Below are 15188 nucleotides of genomic sequence, written 5' to 3'. Positions count from 1 at the left end.
CTACCCAACAGTGGGCTCACGGTCTAGAAATGCCAAAACTGCTCCCATATTGTCTACACTGTCCTCATCTATCCACATTGCCCCCATCCCAGCCACACTGTACCCTTGGAATTGCAGGTCCTAGGTGAGACAGGTCTATAAGGGAACCACATGGCAAAGAAGGGGCAGGGGAAGCTGTAGCAGGTTATTGTTGAAAGTGTCAAAAAAGCCACAGGTGATGGGTATGGGGTTGTTCAGGACCAGTTTGCCAGGAGAAAAGGTAGTCTCACTATTGGCTTTAAAGCAGTCCATCACCTTGCCCCCTCCTACCTCACCTCACTTTTCTCCTTCTACAAACCAGTCTGCACACTTTGCTTTAATGGTGCTAACCTTATCACTGGCAGTGTGGCTTAGTGGAAAGAGCCTAGGCTTGGGAGTCAGAGGTCGTGGGTTCTAATCCCGCTTCTGTCACTTGTCAGCTGTGTGACTTTAGGCAAGTCACTTAACTTCTCTGGACCTAGGTTCTGTAAAATGGGGATGAAGCCTGTGAGCCCTACGTGGGACACCCTGATTACTTTGTATCTACCCCAGCACTGAGAAAAGTGCTTTGCACATTGTAAGCACTCAACAAATGCCATCATTATTATTATTATTACCTCCATCTTACCTGTTTTATCACGCACCCCTGGCCCTTGTCCTGCCTCTGGCCTGGAATGCCCTTTTCTCCTTACATCTACTAGACAATTACTCTCACCCCCTTCAAAGACTTACTGAAGGCACATCTCCTCCAAGAGGTCTTCCCAGACTCAGCCTTCTGTTTTCTCTTCTCCCCTCCCTTCTGAGTCACCCTGACCTGCTCCCTTTACTCTTCTCCCCTCTCCTCACCCCACAGTATTTTTGCATATGTCTGTAATTTTATTTATTTACATCGATGTCTGTTTACTTATATTGATGTCTGTCTCCCCACCCCTAGACTGTGAGCTCGTTGTGAGCAGAGATTGTCTCTCTTTATTGCTGTATTGTTCTTTCCCAAGTGAGTGCTCAACACATAGTAAGTGCTCAATGAATATTATAGAATAAATGAGTGAATACAGGGGAACCATGTTGCTAAGGGGGGGCTTGGTCAAGGAAGGGTGCCAGAGATCCCCAGAGGTGGTAAAGAGTGAGGTGGGTAGAGAAAAAGAATAGGTGCAAAGACTCTTTAGGGTAACAGGCAACGTGAGGTTATGTAGGCTCAGGAACTAATCCAGAGTAGTTTGGAGGTTACAACCAGAAATAAAATACAGCAAGCTACTGTGGAACTGTATACCTCAAAATAATTTGCCTTTCAAATTGTATAAATTATACAATTTTATCTCCAATTACGGTATTTATTTAGTGCTTACTGTGTGCAGAGCACTGCACTAAACACTTGGGAGTGTACAATATAGCAATATAACAGACACATTCCCCACCCACAATAAGCTTATAGTAAAGACGGGGGAGACAGACATTAATAGAAACAAATAAATTAAAGATATGTACATAAGCAACTCAGAGTGAAGGGGAAAGGATTTGGAGAAGAGAAAATGTGGGTCTTAGTTAGGGAAGGCCTCCTGGAGAGATGTGCCTTCAAAAAAGCTATGAAAGGGAGAAGAGAGAAATCGTGGTGTTTATTATCCCCTTACTATGTGTCAAGCACTGTACTAAGCGCTGGAGTAGATACAAAATAATCAGGTAGGACTCAGTCCCTGTTCCATATGGGGCTCACAGACTAAGGAGGAGGGAGAGCAGTAATTACATCCCCAATCTATAGATGAGGAAATTGAAGCACAGAGAAGCAAAGTGACTTGCCCGAGAAAACACAGCAGGCAAGTGACAGAGCCGAGATTAGAACCCATGGCTTCTACCTCCCGAGCCCTCATTCAGACGAGGTTCTAATTAGTACTCTCCCAAGCACTTATTACAGTGCTCTGAACACAGTAAGTGGTCTATAAACACGATAAAATGCTTGACTGATACTGCTTGTCAGAATACTATTTACAAAATTCTATCTATTTATTCCGACGGTTTTGACACCTGTCTACATGTTTCGTTTTTGTTGTCTGTCTTCCCTTTCTAGACTGTGAGCCCGTTGTTGGGTAGGGACCATCTTTTTATGTTGCCGACTTGTACTTCCCAAGAGCTTAGTAAAGTGCTTTGCACACAGTAAGCGCTCAATAAATACGATTGATTGATTGAATGAATGAATACTTAGCTTCTTTATCAGAATAAGGATTCGTCCTTAATTGTACAATCCTGTGACCTGTATGCTGTACATTTAAAATGAATCCTTCCCCATGTTCTTCATACCATTAGCAATTTCCTTTTAGTTGCTTTTCCTGTGAAGTACCATTTCAGGCTTTTTGCTCTGTTACTTCAAGCACTAGGACAATAGCAAATTTCATGGAGTACCTAAATCTTTTTCATAAGCATACAGGTTAAAAATGGGTTTTGTCATGAAGCACAAAAAGAATAGAAGCAGCATGGCATAGGGGATAGAGCAAAGCCTGGGAGTCAGAAGGTCGTGGGTTCTGATCCTGGCTCTGCTACTTTTCTGCTGTGTGACCTTGGGCAACTCAATTAAATTCTCAGTGCCTCGGTTACCTCATCTGTAAAATAAGGATTAATACTGTAAGCCCCATGTAGGGCAGGGATTGCGTCCAACCCTATTTGCTTGCTTCCTGTTCCTTAATCCTGCTGATTCTGCCTTCACAACATCACTAAAATCCATCCTTTCCTCTCCATCCAAACTGCTACAACACTTATCCAACCACTTAGCATATCCCACCTTGACTACTACATCAGCCTCCTTGCTGACCTCCCTGCTTCCTGTTTCTTTCCACTCCAGTCCCTTGTTTGAGGAGGGAAAATATTTCTTTGCTCCTTCACTCCTGGTATTGGTAGAGGGAACAGGTTTTCATATACTAGTACAGAGCGGGTCTATGTGAATAGGAAGTTCATATTCCCTAACTGAGGGAAGGGAGGTTCAGGGAAGTGATACTTAATAGTCCCTTTTAGAGTTTTTCAAGTGTACATCGTTGTGATTCTAAACCATTATTTTAATTTACTTTCTCACATCCTTTTCAAGTTTATCTCCAATAAAAAATAATGTTTGTTAGCAGACATAGAAATCAGAGCTTCATGGTTCTCCAAAGGAGTTCTCTTTCAGATCCTACATCTCTTTTACTCATTTTGAACACCTTGTTTTGGTGAAAGACTTTTAAAATGTCTCGCTGTAGGTATTTTAGTGAGGTGGCTCCTTGCTAATGTCTCTGTACTGATACTTGAAACTCTCGATATTTACAAATGACAGGTGTGTCATTTCTAGACTGTCATGATCGAAAACTCAGTGAATCTAAGTTCTGCTCAACTGGAGAAACTTTAGGTAACCTGAGGGGCAGCTGCAAGCGATTTCTAGGCAGAAAAAGAGGAAATGCATGCATTATAAAACACTTACTCCAAAAGTATTGCAGCCGGCAGTCACTAAGTATTGATTTTCCTTCTTAGGTGCTGGAATTAGCTACTTGAAAAAAGCTTTTTCAATTTAATTTCAGAACTGATGGGATGTAGAAATCCATGAGAGTATGCTCTGGATAAATATGAGGTTTACTATTTTAGCGGCTACCTGATGACAATTTCTGAAATTGGAACACAGTTTACTCAGTAATCTCTAGTACATGGAATGAATTTTGCTTTTTACTCAAATGAAAAATCTGTTAGAATAATTCAATTGATATTTTTGTGGTTCATTTGTGATGATGTTGTCAACCCATCTACCAATCTGAATGAATTCTTTTCAAAATAATCTTGATAATCAATCTTAGAATTTGAATGGTAAGACAGGCACTACCATGGGCTACATTTCAGATGAGATTTTATTTTTAATTGTTGTCTTAAAGAAGCAATTATTTTTTCATCTCCCACATTAAAGAAATTCCAGTCTGAACTGCCATTCCCAGTTCTACTTCTTTTCCTCCTAGGACCCTTTGTCGTGTTTCCTGTAGGAATCCTGGGATTCACGATTCACGAGGTCCTTTTGCCTCTCCTTTGGGAGGAACCCAGATTACACTCTCACCCTAATAATAATAATAATGACACTTGTTAAGCACTTACTATGAGCCTAGTCTGTTCTAAAACCTGGGGTAGATACAAATCATTCAGGTGAGCCACATGGGCCTCACAGTCTTAATCCCCATTTTAAAGATGAGATGATTGAGGCCCAGAGAAGTTAAGTAACTTGCCCAAGGTCACACAGTAGACATGTGACAGAGCCGGACAGACAGACAGATCAGAACTCAAGGCTTTCTGATTCCCAGCCCCGTGCTCTATCCACCAGGCAACGCTGCTTCCCTACAAGTCCTCAGGATGCAAAGTTTCTCAGTGTCCTTCCCCACCAACCTCAGGGCAGGAGCTTCGCTCCTCCGGAGTCTTACCTTTGGCCCTGAACCCGCTAGAATCATAATCCTCAACCTTATCATCTCCAATAAATAATAACAATTATGGCATTTGTTAAGCCCTTACTATGTACCAAGCACTGTTCTGGCAGTGGAACAGATATAAGGTAAATCAAATTGTCTCACAGTCTTAATCTCCATTTTCCAGATGAGGTAACTGAGGCACAGAGAAGTGAAGTGACTTGCTCAAGGTCACACAGAAGACACGTGGTGGAGCCGGGATTAGAACCCACATCCTCTGACTCCCAAGTCTGTGCTCTATCCAGTAGGCCATGCTGCTTCTACACTAAGCCACACTTCTTCTTCCCTCCCTGGGCCCTGTGTCTATCCAGGCTCCCAGCACGAGCTCTCAGTCTGTGTACCGAGCAATTTACTAAGTACTTAGGGGAGTATAAAAAAAGAGTTGAGAGACACGTTCCCTGCCCACATTGAGGTTACCGTCTGGAATTCCTTTGCGCTCTCCCAGGCACACAATTCTCCCCCTCTCGCATCCAAGATGGTCTAGAATCTTCTTCTCCAACTATCAATCAATCAATAGAATTTACAGTGTGCTCACTGTTTGCAGAGCACTGTACTAAGAGGACGGGAGAGCATAAAGCATCAGTTGGTAGACATGTTTCCTGCCCACAACAAGCACACAGTCTGGGTACACAGCTCTCCTCCTCTGTCATTCAGATGGACAGGAATCTTCTTATCTAACTACCAAATAATCAATCAATCATATTCATATTGATGCTGCTTATGCCTGCTTACTTGTATTGATGCCTATCTATCCCTTTCTAGACTGTGAGCTCATTGGAGGCAGGGATTGTCTCTCTATGTTGCTGAATTGTATTTTCCAAGCACTTAGTACAGTGTTCTGCACACAGTAAGTGCTCCATAAATATGAATGAATGAATGAATGAATTTAATGACCGATTACTGTTTGCAGAGGATTGTACTAAGTGCTTGGGGGAGTACAACATAGTGCCTGCTGCTATAAAAGGATTCTGGAGCCTGAGCCTCAGGGGGAAATATATATTTTTGTTTTCAATGGTATTTATTAAGTGCTACATCCCAGGCACTGTTCTAAGCTCTGGGGTAGACAAACACTAATCAGGTTGGACATGATCAATGGCCCTCATGGGTCTCCCAGCCTTATTCCCCATTTTACAGATGAAATACCTGAGGCACACAGAAGTTAAGTGACTTGCCTAAGGTCAAACCACAGAGCCAGGTTTAGAATCCGGGTCCTCCTGACTCCCATACACCTGCTCTATCCACTAGGTCACGCTTCTCCCAGACGCTCACAGAAACTACATGGCGCTCTCTACTTCTTCCTCAAGCCTTCTCTCAGACAGCCTGTTCTAAATCTCCACACATGCAGCAGGGAGGGTCTCCATACTGTGACCTTTCTGGCTTCCTCCTCCCTCTTCCAAGCATTAGGCCCGTGGAATTGGTGGTCAAAGATACTTGGTAGATCAATGAGGTAATGCATTCCCTTAGTTAACACCAGGCTTTGCGTGCTTTACTCTTCTTGCCCAAGTTTGGGAATGTCAGAATCTAAAGTTCTTTTCTCAGGGTTACGGTTTATTTCCTTATTGTTCTTATTTTCCTTCAGCGGGTTGTTTTCCTCTCTGATATCTGAGAGCATCTCCATTAACATGTTTTTCATAATGCCTAGGGGAAACCTCATAATGTCTTCAAATAATGGGGGCGTTTTTCTGCCTGGCACTCTCGGAATTTGCATTTTTTATTCCCATTGAGTACTAGTTTTCTGCTGTAAAATCCCATATTACTCTTAATTAACAGCCGAGTCTTGTTTTTAGAGTACTATTTCTTTATAACAGCATCCATTGCTCCGTGAAGTCAAAATGTTTTATGCCTATTCAATGATTCTCTATTTGTTCTAGCGTATCCCAAAACTATGCCACATTTTAGCGTTTCACTTCGAATTTTCATTATCTAACTAAGATTAGAGACAATAATTTTCCCTATTGTAAGGGGAATAATTTGTTGTTAGAACTTCAGTGGTTTAAATGGAAGACATGTGGGGAAGGAATTAATGCGTGAGGTACCCTACATGATGTGGGACTTGGGTTAGAGATAAAATTTGGGCCAGGTTTTTTTTTCTTCTTTTAAATTTTTTTGATTCTTCTAAAATCAACCAATGGGCAGAGCAATGTATTAAGTCAACATTATCATCTACTGTATTTATTGACAGCTTACTATGTGCAAACCACTATACTAAGTGTTTGGCAGAGTACAACACAACAGAGTTGGCAGACATGTTCCCTGCCCGTATTAAATTTAGTCTAGAGGGGGATACAGACAGATCCGGCTGGGTGTGAGCCGGACAGTATAGTGTCTGCTGGTGTAGGCATGAAACGATCATGTTGGGCACAATTCTAGTCCCACGTGGTGTGGGGGGGTCACAGACTAAGGAGGAGGGCGGTCGGGTAGTTAATCCTCATTTTACAGATGAGGAAACTGGCACAGGGAAGTTTGGATGCTTTCTTTCAGTTACATAACAGACAAGCGGCAGAACTGGGGTTTGATCCTGGATCCGCTGAGTCCAGGTCTGGTGGTCTTTCCGCTAGGCCACACTTTTTCTCTTCTGCTCACCAGGTGACACAACCCGTCAGAGAGGGATAGTCTCCATCACGCTCCTCTGAATCAGCCTTATCTTACCCAATCACCTCAGGAGCCACCTTCTCTGAGAAGCACTACCCACCCATCCATCCCCCTAAGAAACAGCACCCATTCCCTCGAGCACCAGCCTCCCACACCGAAACTATCTGCCCTGCCCACAGGAGTCACCTCCACTTGGTTTCTCCCTATAGAACTAGTTCCCCCCCCCCTCCAGGAACCAACCCCCCCATAGCAGTCATCCTCTCTTACTGAAGCTCCAGCAGTCATCCTCTCCTGCTGAAGCTCCACTCCACCTCCTCCCCACCTAGGCCTTCTTCCCCCATCCCACCTAGAATCACTTTCTCCACCCCATTTTCCCTCCCCACCACCCTCTGCCAGCCTTATAATCCGCCCCAACCACCCTCCCTTCCCCCTCCCTCTATGACTCAGCTGTCTTTGGGGCCCTGCTCTGGGGCCTTGGTCCCCAGCTCAGTGAGGCCAGTGGCTTCGCCCAGGCCCAGACAGAGGATCGGGCAGTGTCAAGAAGGAGGATGTAGGTCTTCCTGGAAGCCCCCCTGTTCCCAATCCTCTCCATCCTCTGGGGCCATCAGTGGCCCCTCCCTGATGAGGGATACACCCTCGTATTCTGTGGGCTGCTACTCTGGCAGATGCAGTGGGGTCACCTCAAGCTTAGGGAGGAAGACAAAATAACATCCTGGTAGAGACCCCGGATTGACTGAACCCCATGAGCTTTAGGCGTTTGGAAAACCATCAGGTCTCCCAGCCCACTCTTTTTTGTTGTTTTTTTTAACTTGTTTTATGATATTTGTTAAGCACTCACTGTGTGTCAAACACTGTTCTAAACATTGAGGTAGATAGACGTTAATCAGGTTGGACACAGTCCTTGTCCTTGTTCAATATGGGGCTCATGGGTCAAGTAGGAGGGAGAACAGGTATTGAATCCCCACATAGAAGCTGAGGAAACTGAGGCACAGCTAACCATCATCATCAGTGGTATTTATGGAGTGTGTACTCTATGCAGAGTGCTGTACTAAATACTTGGGAGAGTACAGTACAACAGAGCTGATAAACACGTGCCCTGCCTGCAAGAACTTTACTATCTAGGGAGGGAGCTCACAGCCTGTAGGAGGAAGTTAAGTGATTTGCCCAAGATCACACAGCGGGCGAGTGGCAGACGTATACTAGAACGGGTCTTCTGGCTTCCAGGCCTGGGATTTCTCTAGGCCCCGCTGCTTCCCACTTCCTCCTAATCCTTTTTCTTGCCCTTTTACCTCCCTGTCCTCCGTCCACTGTGCAGGAGCTACCAAGAGCCCCAAGTGAGGATGGTTGCCCCGGCTACTTTAATGAACCCTGACCAGGCCTCTGAGGCCTCATGGATCATGGGACCTTGGTTGTTGCCCGAGCAGAGCCGGCTATCTGGACGCTCGACTGGTGGGCTCTTCCTCCTCCAATCTCACTCTGTTGTCACTCTCGGTCTCCCCTCTGGCTCACCCCCACGTCTCCTGGAACAGAACCAGGGGCTAACACCCCTTTGAGTGAAGGGAAGATGTCCTTCTAGGGCAAAAAAATTCACAGGCATGGCCAGCCGGGGCTGGGAGGGGGAAGAATGGAAAAATAGAGAATAAAGGATTTTTGCCTTTTTGCCGCAGGCATGGCCAGCCGGGGCCGGGAAGGGGAAGAAGGGAAAAAGACAGAATAAAGGATTTTTGCCTTTTTGCTTAATAGAGAGATCAGATTCCATCCCGAAGCCCTGTTAACATCAATGCCAGACCATCAGGTAAAGTTACTGTCCTCCCTTTCCTCCTTCTTATACAACTCCTTGAGCTGCCCCCTCCTCAACCCCCCGATACTAATAATAATGATGGCATTTGTTAAGCACTTACTATGTGCCAAACATTGTTCTAAGCACTGAAGTAGATATAAGGTAATCAGGTTGTCCCATGTGGGGCTCCCAGATTTTATCCCCATTTTACAGATGAGAGAACTGAGGCACAGAGAAGTTAAGCGGCTTGCCCAATGTCATCCGGCTGACAGGTGGTGGAGCCGGGACTAGAACCCACGACCTCTGACTCTCAAGCCCGTGATCTTTCCACTAAGCCACGCGGCTTCCCAATCCCCGTCCCTGCCCAACACACACACGAGGAGGCAACTACCCTCAAGAGGCTATCGTCCAATCCTTGCTCATGGCTGGCCTGGCAGGGCTTGAAGTGTAGAGCCCCCGGGCACCGTCTGGGCACAAATAGCAGGAAAACGCAAAACCCACCCCTTCCCAGGAACCCCAAGTAACCCAATCTCTTGGTTTCCAGTTCAGAGGCTGTGCCAAAAATTGAACAGGGAGCTAGAAGAGGTTTCGTATCTCCTGAAAAGGTAACCTAGTCGTTTTCTTTTCCCCCTTTCTGGGTCCCCCTCCTAGACTCTGTGATGGCCCATGATGAAAGAGAAGGACCCAGGGAAGAGTTGTCCAGGGTGTGGGGGAGTGCGGGCGTTGTTGTGATGGGTGGCATATTGTGGAGGAATGACCAGAAAGAGGGAAAGGGGCAGACCCTGTGGGTGGGCACATGTGCTGTGACAGTTGGGCACAGTTGGAGAGCCAACTGTTGCCCAGGGCTCAGAACTCTTTCGGTTGGGGACAGCGTGGAGCGGGAGGGGAAGTGTTTGTGTCTCCCCCCGCCCCAACCAGGTCTGCATACGTCAGGACCAGGCTCCTTTCTCTTTACCGATGTGGGGGTTCCCGCAGTTCATTAACACTGGGGCTGTGGATGGCTGGCAGATTATCCCGAAAGAGCTCTCAAGATCAATAGCATTGCTAGGCAAGAGGGATCACCTTGTGAAATGTATTGACGCTGATTTGATAGGAAATATATTAATTAGCATTAATAGTAAAAGTAATAATAATAATAAGCCTGAACCATGTACCAAGTGTTGTGCGGAGGTAGATATTAGTTACCAAGATCAGACACATTCTCTGTCCCACATGGGACTTACAGTACAATGAAGAGAGAGAACATGTATTTAATCCCCATTTTAAAGATGAGGAAACTGAGGCAGACAGAAATGACGGGCCTTGTCTGAGTTCTCATAGTAGGCAAATGGAGGAGCCAGGTTTAGAGGAAGGCCTGTTCACTCCCAGACTGGAACTTTATCCTGGAGCCCCTACCCTCCGCTCTAAAATTGATTTGTGTTGTCCTGAAAGGTGCCTGGAGAAGGAAATTTCCTCTCTGCGATGGTCCAGTTTCTGGCCCTGCCATATTCCCTCCTTCTGCTGTTCTCCATCAGGCAACCACCTCCACCCCCCTGTTGTTCAGAACCGAACATATTTCTTAATGCTCTTGGCTCTGGCCTCCAGTGTCCATCACACCAGCTGGGGGCAAATCCCAGTCTGCATTCTGTCAGCGGTGGTCCCTATCTAGGTCTGAGGGTCATAGCGCGTGGGTTTCCGTCTAGAAAAGAGAAGAAGGCTGAGAGCCAGCTGCTGAAGCTCCAAAGCGTGAGGGCCGGGTCTGTCAGTAATGGGAATCTGCTTCCCCTCTGCTGGAAAGAGTGGATATTCTTTTACAGGTGCTACAGGGACACGGGCTCTGAGAAATCAGATTGTACAGCCTGAAAGCGCCTCAGAGAGAAGGTCCAGGACATGTCTTCGGGGGACAGAGCTTCCTGCTCCATACCCTTACTGCCCTTTAGTGGCAGGGAGATGTTTTGTCCCGGGACCTCTTTCTCCCGAAGCCCAGAGTCAGGAAATCGACCCACCCGGAAGAGCAGATCATGGCCACTTACGTACTCGTTGACGAAAATTTTCCCTCGAGGCAAAGGGCCTCCAATTCGACAGCTGGAAGAGAAGGATCAATGTCTGAGGGAGCCGAGCTTCACGCCCTCTGGCCATGGACGAATGGCGGGTCCCAAAGAGGAAACCCGTGAGGAAACGGAGCCAAAATTTGCCAAGTTGCAGACTAAGACAAGGGGGACCATGACCCCCTGCCAGCCCCCTCTCCTCAGCCCCAAAAGCCAAGGCCCCCTGGGTCTGAGAATTCCAACCGCTTCCACCGACCCTGCTCCCCTGCCGAGTGAAGCCGAAGGATTGATGGCATCATCCCGGGCGCAGGGATACCCAGAGAGCTCCATGCTCCAGGTGGGAGGGCAAGATGCCCACCAAGAAAACGCCCAGCACGACTCGCCTGAGAGGAGAGGCTTCAGCCAGGGAGTGTCCAGCCCCACAGAGTCCCCACTGATCGAGGACATGGGCCACATCAAGGACCCGGGCCACAGCGTGCTGGAAGTCACGGTTGGTGTATCTAAGCTTCTGAGACTCGATTACTCCCCCAGGCTGGAAAGTGAAAAGTGGGCACTAAAGGACCACACGGATGCAAAGCGTCATCAGTCTAGAGCTGGGGAAATCCCCTCCTTGGGGCACAGCGGGAGGGAAGATACCAACACCTCACCCCCGCCGCCCCTCCTTCCTCACTGGGTCCCCCAGCTCTCTCCAGTCCCACACATCCGGCCGCAGTCATCTCACCTTCCTCCACTCCATGGTCCCTGGAACAAAGACACCAGAAGCCACGGAATTTGGTTACATGGTGTGACACGGAGGTGGAGTCCTTCCTGAAGCTCAGTTTGAAGTAGGGGCCATGGGAACACCAGGGAAAAATCAAGCCTGGTGACATTTCCGAAGAATCAGTTAAGGCCCTGGAAACAGTCTTGAAGAGAAAGCAGGTGGCTTTTCTTTCTAGGCTTTCTCTCATACATTGACTAACTGGACCTGTACAGTGTCCCCAGTAGGGCTTGATCCGGATGGCCGCGAGACCAGGCCACAAGCGTACCTCTACTGGAGACCATCCTGACTGCGGTGTGGCTGACAGGGTGAATGGGGAGACATTTGAGAAGACCCATGTCTTACCCGCTGCTGAACGCCACCAGGCTCCAATGGGCAGTAGAGCACCCAGGAAGCATAGAACGGGGCCAGACCTCAGATCCAAACCTTTCGGGTTCCGGGACCGAAGAATGATGGGCCACGTTCCCTCCCCATCAACTCATCCCTCTGCCCTCCCAGGTCTGCAGGCCACTTGGGAGCCATCACACCTATACAGAGAGGAAAGAAGGACGCTAAAGACCACATCAGGATCGCTGTCTCTGCCCTGGCAGCAAAGGTCCCAGGACCAGCCAAATCCTGGGGCCCCGTTTCTTCCACCTTGGGCCCAGCAAGGATCAGCAAGAGCAACCAGTCGTCACCTCAAGCTTCGTTTTCAGGCAAGCTGAAGTTGTGGCTCAGTTCTCTCGGCAAAGACCATCAGTCCAACATCAGCCCCAAGGCTTGGGTGACAACGGGCTCAAAGCAGCCATGCAAGTGGAGCTCAGCATCCAGGAACAACAAACCGCCCTTTCCTGAGAGTCTCGCTCCCTTCTCTAACATAGTAACCCGTGGGGCTCACCCCCCAGATCCTCACACATCGTCCTCGAGACGTCTTCCTGGGTCCCGGGTCGACTAGGCCCAGGGCCCCGTAAACACTGCACGAAGATGACCATTCAACCAGAGGTCTTCCTGTACTCCGGGGGAATCAGCCAGCTCTCTCCTGAGCACAGCGTCCAACTTCATTCTCCATCCTGGGCTTGTTGAAAATAAATGGTTCTTCCTTCAGGAAAGCTGGGTCATTCATTCATTCATTCATTCATTCATTCATTCATTCATAAATTCATTCATTCATTCAATCGTATTTATTAAGCGCTTACTGTGTGCAGAGCACGTACTAAGTGATTGGGAAGTACAAATCGGTAAAGTATAGAGATGGTCCCTACCGAACAACGGGTTCACAGTATAGAAGGGGGAGACAACAAAACAAAACAGGCAGAAAGGTGTCAAAACCATCAGAATAAATAGAATTATAGCTATATACACATCGTTAATAAAATTAATAGAGTAATTAATATGTACAAATATACACAAGTGTTGTGGGGAGGGGAAATGGGTAGGGGGGCGATGGGGATGGGAGGGCGAGGAGAGGAAAAGTGGGGAGCTCAGTCTGGGAAAGCCTGCTGGAGGCTTTATTTGGGAAAGCGTGTCTTCCGTCTGTCCCGCTGGGCCTGGGCTGGATCCTGGCTAAACATTGGAAGTTGGGACCCGGGCATGTCAGGCATGGGTGCTCCCTCCTGCTGGGGGGATGCAGCATGGCTTAGTGGATAAATCATGGGCAAGGGAGTCAGGAGACCTGGGTTCCAACCCCGACATCGCCACATCTGCTGGGTGACCTTGAGCAAGTCGCTTCACTTCTCTGGGTCTCAGCTACTTCATCTGTAAAAGGGGATTAAGAGTTTGAGCGCCGTGTGGGACAGGGATTGTGACCAACCTGATTTGCTTGTATCTATCCCAGTGCTTCCAACAGTGCTTGGCACATACTAAGTGCTTAACAAGTACCATTATTGAGGCCGTTGGTCTCACTGTGATTTTGGGGAGAAGAACAGGTATGGGGGGGTGAGAGGTTGTGAAAATTAGGCGTGGGCAGACTAGGGGACAGTCTGCTGTGGGCAGAGAACGTGTCATTTATTAATAGCTCTTATAAATATAATTAAAGGTTTTGGGTGGTACAGTAGGGAACATTCCTCTGACAGGGCACAGCATGATTCCATGACAGAAGATGGGTGAGCTTTGTCAGTTTGTGGGGTGAGTATGCAAACTGAGTTTTCCTAACCTTCTGTGGGATTCTGTGGGACTGTAGTCCCTGTTCTACAGAAGACCAGGGTGAAAGACTGAAACATTGGTCTCTGGCTACTGTGTCATCTGGAGGGAAAATTTTCCCCTTGCTGCACTGCAATGTTTATTTCTTTAGCTCACATTCACCTCATCATCAGCAATATCATATATAAACCTTCAGAAAAATTAGAAATGAACATAATCGCAGCCTATGTAATGCACATACGTGCACAACCATATTATATATACTATACACGACTATAGAAGTACACCTATCTTTATAATTTCCCTTTGAGTTTATTAACTATTTTAATCACCAGTTAAGTTACATGGCCATCTAAGCATCTGAGTTTTCCTGATGGGATACCAAGAGGCAGGCATGAAAACAGACATGTATTCTGAATGAACCAGCAGCAGGGTGTAGTGGATAGAGAACAGGCCTGGGAGAAATAAGGTCCTGAGTTCTAATTCCGGCTTCAATACATATCGCTGTGTGACCTTGGTCAATCATTTAAATTATCTTTCCCTCAATTATCTCATCTGTAAAATAAGGATAATTTTACACATCTGTAAAAAACGGGGATTAGGAATGTGATCCCAGTGTGGGACCGGGACTGTGTCCAACCTGATTAATTTGTATCTACCTCAGTGTTAAGAACAGTGCTTAGCACATAAAAGCACCTAACTAGTACCAAAATTATTATTAAGTTTAAGAGTCACCCAGGAAGGATCTACACAGAGTAGAAGAGGTCTGTGGTTCAGAATTGAACCGCCTGGTCTCTTTCTTCATTGTGGCTAGATTATCACTATCAGTAGCGTCAACACAAAGAATGGCTATATGTTCATCTGTAAATCCATAAATCCATACGGGAAATTTTTTTAGCCAAATCTAGGTGTTCACGGAATTCCAACCTATCAGATGTTTGTACTACGTACTTTGGCTGGAATGTGATTAGGGAAACAAAAACTCCTCACTATTGGCTTCAAAGCTCTTCATCACCTTGCCCATTCTTACCTCACCTCCCTTCTCTCCTTCTACATCCCACCTGCACACTCAGCTCCTCTGGTGCTAGTCTTCTCACTGTGCATCTTTCTCTCCTGTCCTGCTATCGACGCCTGGCCCACATCCTACCTCTGGCCTGGAATGCCTTCCCTCCTCAAATCCGCCAAAAAATCACACTTCCCCCCTTCAAAACTGTAACCTCCGTAGCGCTTAGAACAGTGCTTTGCACGTAGTAAGCGCTTAATAAATGCCATTATTATTATTATTATTACTATTACTGAAGGCTCACCTCCTCCAAGACCCTTTCCCAGACTAAGGCCCCCTTTTCTTCAGCTCCTTATCTGCGTCTCCCTGACTTGTTCCCTTTGCCCTACAGCACTTGTGCATATTTGTATAGATCTATAATTCTATTTATTTATAT

General features: G+C 46.8%; 1 pseudogene; it reads left to right on the top strand.

Moving 5' to 3' along the window:
* The window catches only part of LOC119921672, a 44580-nt pseudogene extending 29933 nt beyond the window's left edge, over window positions 1–14647 (top strand).
* Window positions 14648–15188: the final 541 nt, after the last annotated feature.

The sequence above is a fragment of the Tachyglossus aculeatus genome (genome assembly GCF_015852505.1).
Source record: "Tachyglossus aculeatus isolate mTacAcu1 chromosome 12 unlocalized genomic scaffold, mTacAcu1.pri SUPER_6_unloc_4, whole genome shotgun sequence".
Taxonomy (NCBI): domain Eukaryota; kingdom Metazoa; phylum Chordata; class Mammalia; order Monotremata; family Tachyglossidae; genus Tachyglossus; species Tachyglossus aculeatus.
Note: the sequence above shows the minus strand (reverse complement) of the source record. Positions and strands in the feature narration are given on the sequence as shown.